The 16,401-nt window shown below is 41.1% G+C and overlaps 2 long non-coding RNA genes across 2 annotated transcripts; both read right to left on the bottom strand.

The window, feature by feature from the left end:
- Positions 1 to 332: 332 nt before the first annotated feature.
- Positions 333 to 2,956, bottom strand: LOC127296347 (uncharacterized). The gene is made up of 4 exons (XR_011756873.1): positions 2,645 to 2,956; positions 2,459 to 2,555; positions 2,217 to 2,371; positions 333 to 1,092 (listed from the first exon to the last, which is right to left on the bottom strand). It is a non-coding gene; the product is annotated as an uncharacterized lncRNA (long non-coding RNA).
- A 7,247-nt stretch (positions 2,957 to 10,203) lies between these two features.
- Positions 10,204 to 10,944, bottom strand: LOC139829788 (uncharacterized). The gene is made up of 3 exons (XR_007848466.1): positions 10,634 to 10,944; positions 10,448 to 10,544; positions 10,204 to 10,360 (listed from the first exon to the last, which is right to left on the bottom strand). It is a non-coding gene; the product is annotated as an uncharacterized lncRNA (long non-coding RNA).
- Positions 10,945 to 16,401: the final 5,457 nt, after the last annotated feature.

The following is a 16,401-nucleotide window of genomic DNA, read 5'->3' as shown; positions in this document are numbered from 1 at the left end:
AACAGCCAATCCAACCGTCCATGACCGCGGACGCGGCTATTCGAATAGATTTAACTCTGCAGAGTTTGCGCACTTTCCCCACAAGAACCGATAAATCCGCCGGTATCATCCCCGGATCGTCATACGAAAGTATGCGAGACTCGGATAATCGGTCATAGTCTTTCGCCTGTCTCCCTTAACATGAGCCCCTCCCTGCGGGCTTAACCCTTCTCGGCACCCCGGCAGCATACCTCCTTTTTGAGCGTATCTCCGGCGCCACGACAGAAGACCCTCAGTAATCGTCCGGCTGCAAGTTAATGCAGTGTATTGCCTCCTTCAGAGCACAACCCGGTGTCAGAGGTCATCGTGACCCTCCTAGAGAGTGGTGAAGGTATCTCATGTCAAATTCAACAAACTACGGACTAAGCCCGTGCCCACTTTGGATATTGTGGTTGCGCTAGTTAATTGTCATGGGTGAGTACTTAGGCGCCAAAGTTTTCATAAAACCCAACCTTTTTCACATCCTCATCATTTTTACCAAATCCTTTCCTTTCATAAATCCTCACTTGCGGAAAACATCATGCCCAAGGTTTTATCAAAAACTTTTACAACAAGGTAAAACCTTGAGGGTTTTCCCAACCTAAAGTTTATGTGTGAACTAAGAAGTATAATAGCCCAAAAGTTGCCATTATACCATGAAGGGTGACAAAGACATCCATACTCACATTGAGCATAAATGGAGATAATCAAAAGTGGAGCAATTTTAATGAGGTTAACCCATATCTTTACTAGAATTAGAGGTGTCAAAAGGCGATGAACGTAATTCGCATACTTAGAGTAGGTATGCAAAGTAACAAGGAGAACCTTACATACTTGGTGGCAAGTATGTAAAGAAACAAAGTAATCGAAAACCCAAGGAACACAAGGAGCCAAGAGACCAAAGGATGGCAAGATCTCAATCAAGAACATAGAGAATGATGGATCAAAGTAAATGGCTTGCCTTGGCTTATTTGTCCCTGTACTTCTTCAATTCCATCAATATAAAAATTCCAACAATATAAATAATCTTCTCATCCGATTCCACTTCTTCTTCTTCTCCGGAATTGTTCGCATCTATCGCTGGAAAATATAAAAGGAACGCAATCAATCACATTGCATCAACAAGACAACATTCAACAATCAACAACTAACCATGCAGCCAAGGTATAACATACTAAGGACCTATAGATACCACAAAACAACTTTAAGATTTTTAATTTAGAAAACCCCATTTATTTACCTAGTAAAGGTATGAGAGTGCCATGACTTAGCAATTGCCTCTCTAGGTACCACCATGGAACAAGCTAAGTACCCCCTGGTATATAACATCATAGAGAGGACAAGAGCATTAGTTTGACATCAAATACATTCACAAAACATTTTCAAACATTTTTGGAAAAGTAGAAAACAGTTTTCCTAATTTAATTTGCTCACTTAACACTATACAAAAATAGGAAGCAAACCATATACCACGTCATTTGAAAACTTAAGCAAAACAAAAGAGCTAAAGTTAGGTTGCAGAGGTTTTGTTTTGCAAGCATAAAACAAAGGTTGCCCACCTCTACTAAAAAGAGTTGGTCAAGGGTTTTAAATAAACCGAAAAGTTTTGCTTCAACAATGCATGCCACACATAAACATCACTAACAGCAACAAATATGTATGAACAGAGACTAATAATATTTTTTCTAGATAGCCAGTACTAATACAAGACTAACCCAATTGGAATCACCCAAAAATACGAAACCTACAATTTTAGGAATTTGTTTGAATCTGACTGTACAGAAAACAAGATCTGTAAGCCATAAATCGTAGAAAAATCCTAAAAATATGAAGCTACAGGCATTTGAAAGGTAATTAAACAGAGATGCATACACAATTGGATTTGGGTTCAAATTGTTTCCGAAACTCTCACAAATGGATTTACAAGTTTACTGTATGTCTGTACCATTTTCTTTCTCTCTGGATTTACACAACAGATAAATGTTTGAAATTTGTTTGAGATGATTAAGAAAACATTCAGTAATCCTACCGAATTGGAATCACACAATTAGGTTCAAAAATGGATTTTTGATGATTTAAAAGCTAACAGCCATGTCTGCAGAATACACAGAACAAGTTTAATTCACCAAAAATCGTACACAACTCATAAAAATATGAAGTAAGCTGCATCTGAAAGGTATTGAATAGGTGGTTCTTACCCATCTTGTTTCACTCCAAAATTCGTTTCCAAGCTCCTGGTTTAATTCGACAAAGCCAGATCTGACCAGATCTTTATATGTGAACCATTTCAGTTTCAGGAGGTCAATCGAAGTGAAACCACCGCCACAATGAAGGTATTGAAGAGGGCTTTCACCTGCAGTTGAGTTTGCTCAAAAAGGTTTCGTAAAACGGAGCAAATCTAACAAACAGTGAATCTGCATGTTTACAGAACTTTATTTACCACAGACAATCCGTAACGAATTTGAGGATGAGACTAACGCCAAGTTGTAGATATTTTCCGTATCTATCTGCGGAACTTTGAATCACTCGATTTGGATCTACGCACGAGATTTGGTGGATTTTACAAGTTCGTACCAGAATCTGAAACAGCAAGATAGCAGAAATTACTGCAAGGATTTGGACGAACTTTGCTCAAGAACTTCAGATCTGAGGATAGCTCAAGCTTCTCCATGCTTGGACCAACATGCACCTGCATCAAGATCCAATCTTAGCAATGGAGGAAGAGGAAGAGGAGAGAAAACCATCTAGGGTTGGGGAGAAGAAGGAGAGGGAGGCTCTCATGGTGAGGAGGAGCTTGAGGGAGGAGGGAGCTTCATCTTGGAGTGCCTTCCATGGCCATGGCCAGCCATGAAGCTTGGGAGGGGCAGCAGCTCGTGGGGAGAGGTAGGGGGAGAGTGTGGGGGAGTGGAGAGTGAAGGAAATGAAGCCAAAGGGGAGGTGGTGGCCGGCTAGGGCCAATTTATAGAGGGAGAGGGGTGGCTGCCTCCTTTTTTCATTGGCTATGGTGGGTGGCTACCCATTTAGTGATTGGGGTAGTTGGGAGGTAAGCCTTGTGGAGGAAAGAAGTGAGGAAAAGAGGGCTGGCCGAAATTTGCATGCACATACAATGGCCGGCTCCATTCTTATGTCATGCAAAAATGATTCATCAAAAGGGAGTTCCCATCATGCATGTAGATCATGGAGGAGCTACATAATTCCTTGCCGAGATGGTGGCTTAGATGATGTGTAGGAAAATATAAAATAGCTAGAGATGGAGGAAGAGCGTGATGGTGATGGGGGTGTACAAGTTTTCATGTGCAAGCTATTTTGGAGATGGCCGCCACAAGATTTTGAGACTTGGCCATTCCAAACAAGATGAGACACATGGTACCCAAGTGCCTAAGCAAGACACACGACACCACTTGTGTTATGCAAAGAAAATAGGTTCCTTCAAGTGGTAAAGAGTCTAAGGTTTAGAAGGATAGTGATGGATATAATGATACAATAACAATGATGAATATGGTGACATCAATTCATCAATTCATGAGGTCAAGAATGATGATGGAAGAGAATAGAGGGGTGAGATAGGTACGAGGAAATATAAGTTTCTCTTCAAATAAGAGGTCAATTGGGAAGTGATTTGAAAGTATCAAATGATCATCTACATGATCAAGAATTGGAGAATGAGGGAATACAATGTGGTGGATCAGAGATGTGCAAGAGTTGCCATTTGAAAAAGAGTTTAGTTGAAAGGTATGGGACACACCTCAATTGTATAGAGACAATTGGGAATGAACTCAAGTGAAATGGAATCTTGAAGATGTTGGGTGAAAACTAGTTGGAACATAGGAGTTCAAAATATTCTACTTACTTTCTCAAGTAAAGTAGAGTTTTCTCAATTTTAAAGTAAACAAGAAATGGTATAGGTACCATAAACAAGCCTTTTGTTAAAAACAAAGCAAAATAGAGAGTAATGTTTTAGAAATCAGTGCTTGGTAGAAATGGGACGAAAAACAAAACCCATTTCAGTTCCTTGTTTTCCTTGAAGAAATATCTTGAAAAGATTTAGTAAAACTAGAAGTAGTTTTGTGGTCAAATCTAGAGAAGGAAAATCAATAGGATTTTTGAGAGAGAAGACTAATTTAGGGAGAAGTGTTCTCAAGGGTAGATGATGGCTACAAAATGTACCCATCATTACCACTCTTGGTTTTGTGAAGATTAAACTTGGATCAAAATAAAAACAAGAGGTAAAAGAGGAAGAAGTGATCTGGTGCTGGAACATGGGATAGGGTACCAGATCAAGTTGAATATACGAGTTGCAAGGATTGACTGAGACATGCAGGACGTGGAGGTTGAAGAGGGTGTTGCATAGATGAGATCCATGTATTGAGGCTACCAATAATAGTTGTGGTTGCTTAGAAATTAACTGCCAAAGTCTGTACATTTTAAGCCTGTCAACACAGATGGTCGACATGGCCTCAAAACCAACAAGGATGAGGGGGTATAAGAGAGGGATGTAGCTAGGGGTAGACGATCCCAAATTTTGAATTAAGGATGATTGAGCTATCTTGTACCACAAAGAGAAAATTAAGATGGCACACTCATGTTTCCATCAGGAGAGAGGTTTGATGCAGTAAAAAGGAAAACAACTTTTCCTGAGTCACACATGTGTTTTATTTGGTGAGTTGCTTGTCTGGCATCTAGAGGTGTTGTTCTTTGAGGTAACTCAAGACAAAACTCAACAAGCAAATCAAGACAATTCATCTATCAACAGATCAAGGCAATTCATCATAGCAAACAGATCAAGGCAATTCACCTTAATTAGTCTATAGGAAAAGTTTTTGTTCCCCCTGATTTTTGAAATAAGGACAACTAATCAAGGTTGAAAAAGTTGGGGTGTTACAGATCTTCCACCCTTAAAATAATCTCGTCCCGAGATTACTGAGTGTAGAACTAGAGGGGTTATAAAGTTTTAACCAAAGTCAGACTCCATTCTTCTGTAGACGTGCCGTTGTAGAGAAAGTCGTTTGCTTCATCTTCTGGGAGACATGATGGATTCTTGCCGATGGCGAGCTTCATGAATAGGTTGACTACTCCATGCAGGTGTTGGATCTATAGCTTCTTTACGATCCTAGCGGCGGCTCAAGACTGTGGGAGGGTTAGTGCACCCAACGGTGCTTGAGCGGGGCTGAAAACCTTTTTAGAGTTAGCTTGATTTTAGTGGAAGACAAAGTCTTCCACCCTTAAGATTTTTCATCGGGTTCTCGGAAAAACTCAGAGCTTCTGCCTTGTAGTTCTGTCTGGGGCTTCGGAAGAAGTCATCGGTCTTCCTTGTTCAGCTGAAGAATCTTCGGGGGCGACGTGCAGACCACCACTTCAAGAGGCACTCACGGTGTTAACTGAACCATATGGGACGCGCGGCGAGTTAGAAAGTTGAAGAAACGCCTGGTTGGTACCCATATGAAGCAGCAACAGGGGTCGTCGAAGACAATCTTCAGCTTGGGGGTCAGTGCTGATTTCAGTAACAACTAAGAAGTTAGCGGGTAAACTACGCCTAAAGTCTTGAGTCTTGGAGTATCTTCAGAAGCTTCATTTGATGAGGACCAGATGAACCATGTGGTGTAGCTCGGCTTTGACGCTATTGTTCTCTCAACTTGTTAGATGGTGTGTTCGAGGGTAGTTTCAAAAAGATATCCTCGCGGTTAGCGCGAGTATACTCCAAGGTTAGACCAAGTTAGCATGTCTTCTCGTAGAGGTGCAGTCACTCTTGAAGGTAGGGCTTCTTCTTTCTTGGCGTAGTGGAGATGCTCCAGCTGATCTTGAAGGAAGTCAGCATAGATAGGGGTCTGGTTAGTTTTCGTGACGGTTGAAAAACAACTTCCAACGGGTTTAGAGTTAGAGTCTTTCGTTAGTCTACCCAATTTAACTAATAGTTAGCAAAACATCGGCGAGGCGAACTTTAATCCTATCATTGCATGTGACACCCATACAACCATAACCAGAGACAAAATACCACTAACAGAGGCTACTGGTATTTTTCCTAGATGCACAGTAACAAAACAAGATCAACACAATTGGAATCATTCAAAAATATTTATTTTTCAATTTTTGAGATTCAAAATACTAACCAGAAACAGTGATCAAGTTTTATTTATTAGAAATCGCACAAAAATCCTAAAAATACAAAGTCAGTGGCATCTGAAAGATAATTTCATACTGGTTCTAGTGCAATTGGAATCACATCAATCGGAGCTACCAAACTATTTTTATTAGCAAAAGCAGTACCTTTGGCAGATTTCCATTTTTAATTGCTGTTTCACAAATTTCAAACAATTAAAAGGGGCGGGAACGTCTAAATAGCAAGACATACATGCACACAGCAAACAGATACAAACACTCAAGGCAGCACACTAGGGAACTACAAGCAATCATCAAACCAGACATGGTACTCTAAGTACCCAGAAATTCCTAATGTGCGGGTTTATCTCAATCAAAGCGATTGGGTTTGTCCTATCCATCCTATAGGTTTGGGGGCTGGTCACATATGTCGACGTCTTCATATTGCTGGCATCAACTTCAATGGGGATCCTTGTAATAGTGGGTGGTGACGCAGGCCTGATGTTGAATCCTCGATGTTGAAGTGGAGGCGAAAACTGTGCAGTCTTCTGTTGTAAACATCTCGGGGACGTGAGGTCTTCAGAGGGGTAGTTGTTGAGGTGCTCCCGAAGTCGATATCTTCTCGTGGCTGGCCTAAAAATTACTAGTCAAGAAACTGAGGACTTGATCCCTGACGACTGCAAAAAGTGCAAGCCCATGGAGGAACAAGGTCGGATCTTTGACATACTTTGGTGAAAACCAAATACATGATGTTATCATCCCTACATGAGCACGACTAAGTCGGCATCCAACCTTCAATAGCTGCTGTTGGAGATACGTGAGACTTCATAAAAGGTTGATCCATCTTTGAGTTTGAGTCTCCGGTCTGAGTTGGGGACATCGTCTAACCATGTGGGTTTGAAGTGGATGAGACAATAGAGTAAGAATTTTCAAACATTTTAATAAAGCGGAGAGATAAGAATTTAGAAGTTTTGAAGAAATAAGAGGAGTAGAAGCTATGCTTCCTACTAAAGAAATAATTTGTTTCGTAAATAGTTTTTCCCAATTACTTGTCTCCTAACTAACGTCCATGCTAACTAAGGTCTCCTACAGTCAGGATAGCTCTGATACCAGCTCTGTGGGGACCCCGGACTAGCTGTCCGAAATTCCCTGTTATGTATACAGTTCACGATCCCATGATCAGTGCGCCGTGAACACATAACCGAACTGATATCAAATTACACCATCCAATTACAAAGCGGAATAAGAAAAATACAACATGGTCACATGACCGATAATTACATAATAGCCTCGAAGGGCCTAACTAAACATCAGAGTAGCATCATCACTTCAGTAGCGCAGTACCCAAGTCATCTGCCATAACCCTACAGGCAACTGACTGGGAAGACGTTCCTAGCTCGCATAGACGTCGCCAACTCCTTCTTCATCTGTCGAATTCCTTCAAGCCTGGCCAAGTAAATAGCCAGGGACAAAGCCGTGAGTACATTTGGAATTGTACTCGCAAACCATTTACAAAGTAACATATCAAGGAGAACAAGGTACCGAGGACTAACTAGGAGATCAAGAGGGAATGACCACTTATATAACAAGAATATGTTATGTAGAAGAGAAGAAGTGTTTTAGTGGAGTTAGCATCTCAACTTCATGGGTGAAGGAGATGAGAGAATATATCTAAGACCTCACTACTAGACTTAATTTAGGAAGATCTTTCACGACATAAACGCTTAGGAAGGGTAGACCCAATTTTTATCAATTCCTTTCCGACCACCTCATTGTGGTCATCAACCATTTTACCAGTACTCCAAGTACTCCAACACAAAACCCGTTTCTTTCCTTTGTCAAACATTTTCACAAACAAAACACATCAGGCTAAGCAACAGCCAATCCAACCGTCCATGACCGCGGACGCGGCTATTCGAATAGATTTAACTCTGCAGAGTTTGCGCACTTTCCCCACAAGAACCGATAAATCCGCCGGTATCATCCCCGGATCGTCATACGAAAGTATGCGAGACTCGGATAATCGGTCATAGTCTTTCGCCTGTCTCCCTTAACATGAGCCCCTCCCTGCGGGCTTAACCCTTCTCGGCACCCCGGCAGCATACCTCCTTTTTGAGCGTATCTCCGGCGCCACGACAGAAGACCCTCAGTAATCGTCCGGCTGCAAGTTAATGCAGTGTATTGCCTCCTTCAGAGCACAACCCGGTGTCAGAGGTCATCGTGACCCTCCTAGAGAGTGGTGAAGGTATCTCATGTCAAATTCAACAAACTACGGACTAAGCCCGTGCCCACTTTGGATATTGTGGTTGCGCTAGTTAATTGTCATGGGTGAGTACTTAGGCGCCAAAGTTTTCATAAAACCCAACCTTTTTCACATCCTCATCATTTTTACCAAATCCTTTCCTTTCATAAATCCTCACTTGCGGAAAACATCATGCCCAAGGTTTTATCAAAAACTTTTACAACAAGGTAAAACCTTGAGGGTTTTCCCAACCTAAAGTTTATGTGTGAACTAAGAAGTATAATAGCCCAAAAGTTGCCATTATACCATGAAGGGTGACAAAGACATCCATACTCACATTGAGCATAAATGGAGATAATCAAAAGTGGAGCAATTTTAATGAGGTTAACCCATATCTTTACTAGAATTAGAGGTGTCAAAAGGCGATGAACGTAATTCGCATACTTAGAGTAGGTATGCAAAGTAACAAGGAGAACCTTACATACTTGGTGGCAAGTATGTAAAGAAACAAAGTAATCGAAAACCCAAGGAACACAAGGAGCCAAGAGACCAAAGGATGGCAAGATCTCAATCAAGAACATAGAGAATGATGGATCAAAGTAAATGGCTTGCCTTGGCTTATTTGTCCCTGTACTTCTTCAATTCCATCAATATAAAAATTCCAACAATATAAATAATCTTCTCATCCGATTCCACTTCTTCTTCTTCTCCGGAATTGTTCGCATCTATCGCTGGAAAATATAAAAGGAACGCAATCAATCACATTGCATCAACAAGACAACATTCAACAATCAACAACTAACCATGCAGCCAAGGTATAACATACTAAGGACCTATAGATACCACAAAACAACTTTAAGATTTTTAATTTAGAAAACCCCATTTATTTACCTAGTAAAGGTATGAGAGTGCCATGACTTAGCAATTGCCTCTCTAGGTACCACCATGGAACAAGCTAAGTACCCCCTGGTATATAACATCATAGAGAGGACAAGAGCATTAGTTTGACATCAAATACATTCACAAAACATTTTCAAACATTTTTGGAAAAGTAGAAAACAGTTTTCCTAATTTAATTTGCTCACTTAACACTATACAAAAATAGGAAGCAAACCATATACCACGTCATTTGAAAACTTAAGCAAAACAAAAGAGCTAAAGTTAGGTTGCAGAGGTTTTGTTTTGCAAGCATAAAACAAAGGTTGCCCACCTCTACTAAAAAGAGTTGGTCAAGGGTTTTAAATAAACCGAAAAGTTTTGCTTCAACAATGCATGCCACACATAAACATCACTAACAGCAACAAATATGTATGAACAGAGACTAATAATATTTTTCCTAGATAGCCAGTACTAATACAAGACTAACCCAATTGGAATCACCCAAAAATACGAAACCTACAATTTTAGGAATTTGTTTGAATCTGACTGTACAGAAAACAAGATCTGTAAGCCATAAATCGTAGAAAAATCCTAAAAATATGAAGCCACAGGCATTTGAAAGGTAATTAAACAGAGATGCATACACAATTGGATTTGGGTTCAAATTGTTTCCGAAACTCTCACAAATGGATTTACAAGTTTACTGTATGTCTGTACCATTTTCTTTCTCTCTGGATTTACACAACAGATAAATGTTTGAAATTTGTTTGAGATGATTAAGAAAACATTCAGTAATCCTACCGAATTGGAATCACACAATTAGGTTCAAAAATGGATTTTTGATGATTTAAAAGCTAACAGCCATGTCTGCAGAATACACAGAACAAGTTTAATTCACCAAAAATCGTACACAACTCATAAAAATATGAAGTAAGCTGCATCTGAAAGGTATTGAATAGGTGGTTCTTATCCATCTTGTTTCACTCCAAAATTCGTTTCCAAGCTCCTGGTTTAATTCGACAAAGCCAGATCTGACCAGATCTTTATATGTGAACCATTTCAGTTTCAGGAGGTCAATCGAAGTGAAACCACCGCCACAATGAAGGTATTGAAGAGGGCTTTCACCTGCAGTTGAGTTTGCTCAAAAAGGTTTCGTAAAACGGAGCAAATCTAACAAACAGTGAATCTGCATGTTTACAGAACTTTATTTACCACAGACAATCCGTAACGAATTTGAGGATGAGACTAACGCCAAGTTGTAGATATTTTCCGTATCTATCTGCGGAACTTTGAATCACTCGATTTGGATCTACGCACGAGATTTGGTGGATTTTACAAGTTCGTACCAGAATCTGAAACAGCAAGATAGCAGAAATTACTGCAAGGATTTGGACGAACTTTGCTCAAGAACTTCAGATCTGAGGATAGCTCAAGCTTCTCCATGCTTGGACCAACATGCACCTGCATCAAGATCCAATCTTAGCAATGGAGGAAGAGGAAGAGGAGAGAAAACCATCTAGGGTTGGGGAGAAGAAGGAGAGGGAGGCTCTCATGGTGAGGAGGAGCTTGAGGGAGGAGGGAGCTTCATCTTGGAGTGCCTTCCATGGCCATGGCCAGCCATGAAGCTTGGGAGGGGCAGCAGCTCGTGGGGAGAGGTAGGGGGAGAGTGTGGGGGAGTGGAGAGTGAAGGAAATGAAGCCAAAGGGGAGGTGGTGGCCGGCTAGGGCCAATTTATAGAGGGAGAGGGGTGGCTGCCTCCTTTTTTCATTGGCTATGGTGGGTGGCTACCCATTTAGTGATTGGGGTAGTTGGGAGGTAAGCCTTGTGGAGGAAAGAAGTGAGGAAAAGAGGGCTGGCCGAAATTTGCATGCACATACAATGGCCGGCTCCATTCTTATGTCATGCAAAAATGATTCATCAAAAGGGAGTTCCCATCATGCATGTAGATCATGGAGGAGCTACATAATTCCTTGCCGAGATGGTGGCTTAGATGATGTGTAGGAAAATATAAAATAGCTAGAGATGGAGGAAGAGCGTGATGGTGATGGGGGTGTACAAGTTTTCATGTGCAAGCTATTTTGGAGATGGCCGCCACAAGATTTTGAGACTTGGCCATTCCAAACAAGATGAGACACATGGTACCCAAGTGCCTAAGCAAGACACACGACACCACTTGTGTTATGCAAAGAAAATAGGTTCCTTCAAGTGGTAAAGAGTCTAAGGTTTAGAAGGATAGTGATGGATATAATGATACAATAACAATGATGAATATGGTGACATCAATTCATCAATTCATGAGGTCAAGAATGATGATGGAAGAGAATAGAGGGGTGAGATAGGTACGAGGAAATATAAGTTTCTCTTCAAATAAGAGGTCAATTGGGAAGTGATTTGAAAGTATCAAATGATCATCTACATGATCAAGAATTGGAGAATGAGGGAATACAATGTGGTGGATCAGAGATGTGCAAGAGTTGCCATTTGAAAAAGAGTTTAGTTGAAAGGTATGGGACACACCTCAATTGTATAGAGACAATTGGGAATGAACTCAAGTGAAATGGAATCTTGAAGATGTTGGGTGAAAACTAGTTGGAACATAGGAGTTCAAAATATTCTACTTACTTTCTCAAGTAAAGTAGAGTTTTCTCAATTTTAAAGTAAACAAGAAATGGTATAGGTACCATAAACAAGCCTTTTGTTAAAAACAAAGCAAAATAGAGAGTAATGTTTTAGAAATCAGTGCTTGGTAGAAATGGGACGAAAAACAAAACCCATTTCAGTTCCTTGTTTTCCTTGAAGAAATATCTTGAAAAGATTTAGTAAAACTAGAAGTAGTTTTGTGGTCAAATCTAGAGAAGGAAAATCAATAGGATTTTTGAGAGAGAAGACTAATTTAGGGAGAAGTGTTCTCAAGGGTAGATGATGGCTACAAAATGTACCCATCATTACCACTCTTGGTTTTGTGAAGATTAAACTTGGATCAAAATAAAAACAAGAGGTAAAAGAGGAAGAAGTGATCTGGTGCTGGAACATGGGATAGGGTACCAGATCAAGTTGAATATACGAGTTGCAAGGATTGACTGAGACATGCAGGACGTGGAGGTTGAAGAGGGTGTTGCATAGATGAGATCCATGTATTGAGGCTACCAATAATAGTTGTGGTTGCTTAGAAATTAACTGCCAAAGTCTGTACATTTTAAGCCTGTCAACACAGATGGTCGACATGGCCTCAAAACCAACAAGGATGAGGGGGTATAAGAGAGGGATGTAGCTAGGGGTAGACGATCCCAAATTTTGAATTAAGGATGATTGAGCTATCTTGTACCACAAAGAGAAAATTAAGATGGCACACTCATGTTTCCATCAGGAGAGAGGTTTGATGCAGTAAAAAGGAAAACAACTTTTCCTGAGTCACACATGTGTTTTATTTGGTGAGTTGCTTGTCTGGCATCTAGAGGTGTTGTTCTTTGAGGTAACTCAAGACAAAACTCAACAAGCAAATCAAGACAATTCATCTATCAACAGATCAAGGCAATTCATCATAGCAAACAGATCAAGGCAATTCACCTTAATTAGTCTATAGGAAAAGTTTTTGTTCCCCCTGATTTTTGAAATAAGGACAACTAATCAAGGTTGAAAAAGTTGGGGTGTTACAGATCTTCCAAGTGTGATTTGTCCTGTCCCTACACATTCAACAACGAGATGATCAGTGGATACCGTTCTTCCAAGAAAGGTTGTGAACACGCCTTTAGCTATTCCCTTAGGACTTATAACAGAGTTATCAGTAAGAGTTATTCCTTCTCCTCCTTCAGTAAGTTCCCAAAGTGTCAAAGATTCATAAATACTTTTAGGCATAAGGCAGAACTCAGACATAATATCACAACGGGCATGACAAATTTCACCACAAATAGCAACTTTAATAGTAGGCACCCACATTGAAGGTTCAAAGCTTACTGGAACATAATCATAATATTCGCGAATCTGGTTGTACCCTTCTTTTAAACAAGATATATTCGTTTCGAGAGTGTTTAATCTATTATGAATGCTAGAAAGAGATGAATCAAAATTATTAGCGGAGCTAGATGATGTAACCAAATTTTTTTATGGCATTAAAATCTTGATCCCCATCACAGTGAAGGAAATCTCCTCCCACTACAGCATCTAAGGCATATCTATAGCGAAGAATAAGCCCAAAATAAAAGATACTAAGAAGCAAACATAGAGTCATTTTAGGTTCAGTTTTACTATAAGAATCAAAAATTCTAGACCAAGCTTCTTTAAAACTCTCCTCACCCCCTTGTTTAAAAGTAAAGATCGATTCCTCAGGTGATAGAGTAACAGCTACAGGACTAGTCATGATAACAGAATAAAGTAAATGCAAGTAACTAATTTTTTTGTGTTTTTGATATAGAGAACGCAAACAAGACAGTAAATAAAGTAATGCAAGTAACTAATATTTTTTTTGTATTTTTGATATAGAAAGCAAACAAAGCAGTAAATAAAAATAAAATAAAGTAAAGCAAGACAAAAACAAAGTAAAGAGATCGGATGTGGGAGACTCCCCTTGCAGCGTGTCTTGATCTCCCCAGCAACGGCGCCAGAAAAAGAGATGTTGGCGTGCAGTTGACGTGGGAGTTAGAAAATCTCTGTGGTATAATTTTCCTTCACGTCCCCGGCAACGGAGCCAGAAAAAGAGCTTGATAACGCGTGAAGCACACGTCCGTTGGGAACCCCAAGAGGAAGGTGTGATGCGTACAGCAGCAAGTTTTCCCTCAGAAAGAAACCAAGGTTATCGAACCAGTAGGAGTCAAGGGCCACGTGAAGGTTGTTGGTGACGGAGTGTAGTGCGGCGCAACACCAAGGATTCCGGCGCCAACGTGGAACCTGCACAACACAATCAAAATACTTTGCCTCAACTTAACAGTGAGGTTGTCAATCTCACCGGCTTGCTGTAAACAAAGGATTAAACGTATGGTGTGGAAAATGATGTTTGTTTGCGAAGAACAGTAGAGAACAATTATTGTAGTAGATTGTATTCAGATGTAAAGAATGGACCGGGGTCCACAGTTCACTAGTGGTGTCTCTCCAATAATAAATAGCACGTTGGGTTAACAAATTACAGTTGGGCAATTGACAAATAAAGAGGGCATAACAATGCACATACATATCATGATGACTACTATGAGATTTACTTAGGGCATTACGACAAAGTACATAGACCGCTATCCAGCATGCATCTATGCCTAAAAAGTCCACCTTCGGGTTAGCATCCGCACCCCTTCCAGTATTAAGTTGCAAACAACAGACAATTGCATTAAGTATGGTGTGTAATGTAATCAACACAAATATCATTAGACAAAGCATTGATGTTTTATCCCTAGTGGCAACAGCACATCCACAACCTTAGAACTTTACATCCTTGTCCCCATTCAATGGAGGCATGAACCCACTATCGAGCATAAATACTCCCTCTTGGAGTTACAAGTATCAACTTGGCCAGAGCCTCTACTAGCAACGGAGAGCATGCAAGATCATAAACAACACATATATGATAGATTGATAATCAACTTGATATAGTATTCCATATTCATCGGTTCCCAACAAACACAACATGTAGCATTAAAAATAGATGATCTTGATCATGATAGGCAGCTCACAAGATCTAACATGATAGCACAATGAGGAGAAGACAACCATCTAGCTACTGCTATGGACCCATAGTCCAAGGATGAACTACTCACACATCAGTCCGGAGGCGATCATGGTGATGAAGAGTCCTCCGGGAGACGATTCCCCTCTCCGGCAGGGTGCCGGAGGCGATCTCCTGAATCCCCCGAGATGGGATTGGCGGCGGCATCTCTGGAACTTTTTCCATATCGTGGCTCTCGGTAATAGGGTTTTCGCGACGGAGAGTTTAAGTAGGCAGAAGGGCAGGGTCGGTGGAGGCACGAGGGCCCCACACCATAGGGCGGCGCGGGCCCCATGCTGGTCGCGCGGCCCTTTGGTCTAGGCGCCTCGTGGCCCCACTTCGTATCCTCTTCGGTCTTCTGGAAGCTCCGTGGAAAAATAAGACCCTGGGCGTTGATTTCTTCCAATTCCGAGAATATTTCCTTTGTAGGATTTCTGAAACCAAAAACAGCAGAAAACAGGAACTGGCGCTTCGGCATCTTGTCAATAGGTTAGTGCCGGAAAATGCATATAAATGATGTAATGTGTGTATAAAACATGTGAGTATTGTCATAAAAGTAGCATGGAACATACGAAATTATAGATACGTCTGAGACGTATCAAAGCTTCCCCACCCTCTTCTCCGCCATGTCCTCCGGTATGAACCCTAATCTCTCTCTCTAGGGTGTGTTGAACTCCCTAGATGCATAGGCTAGGGTTTGATGGAGGTTTGCGGTGGAGAAGCCCTCTTGGAAGCTCTACATGTGCGGGGATACTGGCTAGCAACAATGTGTGACACTATGAACTACTTTGCCATGTCCTCAATCTCGATCTAGGTGTGCTGAGCTTGAGCGGTAGTACCGCCCGTTCACGGGCGGTACTACCGGTCCAAGCGGTACTGCCGATTCGAAATTGCGGTACTACCGCTTTGACTAGTTTCACCAATGTTGCTTGTTAGTGTCCTCTTTGATCTTTAAATTCATGGCTTGTGCACTTATCCCCTATTCCCTCCCAAACCTTTGCTAATTCACAGGAACATCTAAGTCCTGTGGTGGTGGCAAGGTCAAGCCATCCTCTCGTCGTCATCGAGATGAAGACGAGCAAGAAGAGATCACTCCGGCGAGAACCACCAAGCGTCAGAGGGATGCAGCAGCTGGTGCAAGGGGTCCTCAAAAGTCAATGATTGACATCAAGAAAGGCCAATTCATGGAAGTACGAGGGGCCAATCCTTATTTGCTACCAAGGAATGCTCGTCAATGCCCCAATCACTATTTTCATCATGTCAACCAAGAGAGGATATACAATGAAGTCTATGGGGCCAAGAAATTCAAATGTTGCCCCCAATACTCCATCAGCATGGACAAGCTCAACTCCAACCTCGAGTACTTTGGAGAAGCGCTTGAGATATGTGAAGAACAAGGACTTACACCTCTGATGACCTTCTCTCACAACTACTCCAAGGAGGTGATTTGCCAATTCTACGCCGCGGTTGTTTTCCT

Source organism: Lolium perenne, chromosome 1, assembly GCF_019359855.2.
Source record: "Lolium perenne isolate Kyuss_39 chromosome 1, Kyuss_2.0, whole genome shotgun sequence".
Lineage (NCBI taxonomy): Eukaryota > Viridiplantae > Streptophyta > Magnoliopsida > Poales > Poaceae > Lolium > Lolium perenne.
Note: the sequence above shows the minus strand (reverse complement) of the source record. Positions and strands in the feature narration are given on the sequence as shown.